Source organism: Fukomys damarensis, unplaced genomic scaffold (genome assembly GCF_012274545.1).
Source record: "Fukomys damarensis isolate Sample0158 unplaced genomic scaffold, DMR_v1.0_HiC HiC_scaffold_7, whole genome shotgun sequence".
NCBI classification, from domain to species: Eukaryota; Metazoa; Chordata; class Mammalia; order Rodentia; family Bathyergidae; genus Fukomys; species Fukomys damarensis.
Window position 1 is genome coordinate 40931904 of NW_022900919.1, and position 3744 is coordinate 40935647.

Consider the following 3744-nt stretch of genomic DNA (forward strand, 5'->3'; position numbering starts at 1 on the left):
AAAAAAAAAAAAAAAAGACTATCTTCCAGTGAAAATGTATCACCCCTCTGTCAAAGATGAGGTGGCTGAATGTGTTTGGAGTTGTTTCTGCATCTTCTAATCTGTTCCATTGGCCTTGGGTCTATTTTTGTTGCTGCTGTTGTTTTTTGCCAGTGCCATGCTGTTTTTATCTCAGTAGCTTTATAGTATAATTTCAAATCAGGGATTGTGATGCCCCCTGCATCACCTTTGTTGCCTAGAATTCCTTTTTGCTATTCTGTTGAGAGCAATTCTATGTGATTTTTGGGAAATATCATTTCATAATGAAATCATGATTAGGGCCTAATTTTCCTGTCTACAGGCCAGCTAGGGCATGTCGAGACATAATTCCATTTTTGCATCTGCTCACAGCTAAGACCTCAGTGGTCCCCTGATGCTGCGATGCTCTAGGGCAGGACTACACCAGCTGGAGACATCCTGGGAGGAACCCGATCTTCATCTGCGTACTTCCTCACTGTTCTGGGATCGTTGCCCTCTGAGTCATTTGCTACTTCTTTTTCTGCAGATGTTCTGAATAAAGGTGTGGCCAGCTCAGGGCCTGGATCAGAGCAGCACTGACCAGGCCAAAACTCAGCTTCTTCTCTAAGTCTCATTTTCTGTCTATATATTAATTAATTCGCCTGGTGCTGTCATGGTTCACAGGAGACTAGGACTTACTGCAGAGGTTCTAGTAATGCCCCCTTTCCCTGTTCCCTACATCTGGCACCCAACGTGGATGTGAATCAGATTCACTGGTGAACTCTCCTGTGAGACAAACTCGGAGTAAAAGAGAAAACACACAGATCTCCCAGGATGAGTTCCGGACTCGGACAAGGGACCCTGGTGCTAAGTGCGTCCAGCTGGGATCTTCCTTCTATCTTTGCTGAATGAAAATATGGGTCAACCTCTGTCATCAGACCAGTGTAACTTTGTCAAATTGCTTAAGTCGCTGTTAATGCAAGCTACATATCTGGTACCGAAGGATGCTGTGATAAAATTGCTAAAGACATAGAAATATACGTCCCATTCTTTTTCCAAGGAAGGAATAATTAATCTATTAGCACGGGAATGTGTAGGAGCCATTCTCCCTGAAGCCTGGTGAGGAGGTGATCATCCTTCCCCTCAGACGCTACCCACTTGGGCCTCAGTCCACTCTGCTCTCAAACCCTCCCAGTCAGTCCAGGAGACCTCGGCTACCTCCCCCAACTTGCCTTTTCGGCCACACTTTCCCTTGCTCAGTTTCTCCCCTCATTTGCCTTCATCACGCTGCATCTTCTCCTCCACCACCCCCCATTACGGAAGAACCTAACTCACTGCCCCTCAGCCTCCTCAGGTAGCTTGCAGAGGACCAGCTGCCCCTCTTGAGAAGCCCGCGTCTGGGGCCTCTCCCTCTCGCCGTATCCTGCTAAATGCCGTGACAGTGGGCAAGGCAGTTGCAGACCCTTTGCGCTATCCTGTCTCGATTTTGCCTGATATCTACAACCCAGAGGTGGACGTGTATGTTCACACCTCATTTGATTTTAACTTCCTAAAGGATCTCAGGCAGAGTGTGCTGACAAATGGTGTCCAAAGCCCTTATACAGTGGATTTGTTGGACACTGGACTTCGGACTTGTTCTCTGGCTCTGAGTGATGTTTTTCACCTCGCTAAAACATGTCTGTCCCCCGCTCAATATCTCCACTTTGAGGTGGAACTGCATTCATAATCAGGGAATAGGCTCATAAAAATGCTCAGGGAGATGCTCAGTGGAGAGAAACTGCTATTGATATGTTATCTGGCACCGGTGGCTTTTCAGACTTAAACAGGCAAGCCCGTTGCCCAGCATTACCGTTTCGCCAGCTGAAGGACCTCCTGTGGAGGGCTTGGGCTTCTGTGCCAGTTGATGGTGTGCTGATGCAGTCTTTTACTCAAATCACGCAAGGGCCTGTGGAAAATTGCACAGAATTTTGTAGCAAGATTACAACAAACAATTAGAAGGCAGATTTCTAATTCCGAGGCAGCAGACATCCCGATTTTACAGGTAACCTATGAAAATGCTAATATGGGTTGCAAACAGGCAATAAATCCTGTTCACTCCTCTAATGATTAAGGTGTGTCAAAATATTGGGTCTCCTTCATACAATGTGACTCTAATGGCTAAAGCCATCTCCCAGTATTCCAACGGCATGCGTAATGATTGTAAATGTTTTAATTGTGGGAAAATGGAGCATCTCAGGAAAAAACTGCAAAATGACAGTGGATTTACAAACTGACCCAGAGCCACTGAGTTAGGCATCCAGTGAAAATAAGTTACTGCCTGGCCTTTGCCCTAGATGCCAAAAAGGCAATCACTGGGCTAAAGTCTGCCACTCGGAATATGATAAGGGTGGAGCATTGCTGCTGGGAAAACAGAAATTGGGCCCAGGAAACAATAGAAGATTAAGGCCAGGGGGCTCCAGTCCCTCTGAGTCACCTGTAGCCAGTTCAGGCCCACACACAAGGACAAAACCAGACGGCGTGGGTGTCCGGAGGGACATTTCTTCCCTCGTTGAGGGGACACTCAGGAGCTCAGGAGTAGATCTTCCTGCTGCTCAGAAAGTTCACCTGCTGGGAGGTGAGATGCTGGTATCCGAACCCACAGCAATTCACAGACCCCTGCCACCTGGAACAATTGGCTTAATACTTGGGAAATTCTCTCTAATTTTGAAAGGCACTTCGGTAAGTCCAGCTATTCTTGATTCTGATTGTACCTCGGAATTGTGTGTTCCTGTTAGCTCCACAGGACATGGGATAATTGAACAAGGAAATTATATTACACAATTGTTGCTCTTGCCTAAATCAAAATTAAACAACATTAATTTTAAAAATTCCCAAGAGGACCCTCAGCCAGAAATTCCTCAACAGATTTATTTCCCCCAAGAGATTTCTCAAAGTTGTCCTATGTGCAAAATTAAATTACAGAGCTCTGTGGCTCTGCCTTAGGAAGGCCCTGATGGTCAACTGGGACATATTGGTCCTTATATAGCTCCCATACCTGTAAATTTGGGGGGCAGAAATTTATTTGAATGGAGAATAGTAATGACTAGCTTGCCTCCGAAAACCCCACCAGTTCAACAGATGATGTCTAAAATGGGATATGAACTGGGAAAAAGATTTGGTAAGCAAGTTCAGAACAGAACGCAGCCTATAGGAGAGCAACAAAAAATTAACCATCTTGGAATTGGATATGACCGATGGTTATTCTTATCTAACTAGTTAGTAAAATCTACAATTGTACCTTTTTTTGGGGGGGTGTTGAAACACTATGTAGTTGAGACTGATCTGGAACTCACTATGTAGACCAGGCTGCTCTTGAACGCACAGCGATTCTCCTGCCCCAAGGGCTGGGATTACAGGCATGTGCCACCACGCCTGGCTGTCTACAATTATATCTTGTATTGGAAAGTAGCCTTTGCAGATTTCATTGGTGTTGCTTGCACCTGGTCTCTCTGCTCAGTGGTCAGAGTTGCTAGCCATCTTATTTGTGATTGAAAACTTTCCTTTCCAACCTCATAATATTTTAAGTAATTCCTCTTATGCAGTTGGTCTGACTCAAAGACTGGAAGGAGCTATGGTCTGCTCTTCTTTAGATCCTACATTATGAAACTTGTTTTTAAGATCACAAAAGACCATACATCAAAGAACTGCTCCCTTCTATATTGGACATATTTGATCACATACCAATCTTCCTGGACTTCTTTCACATGG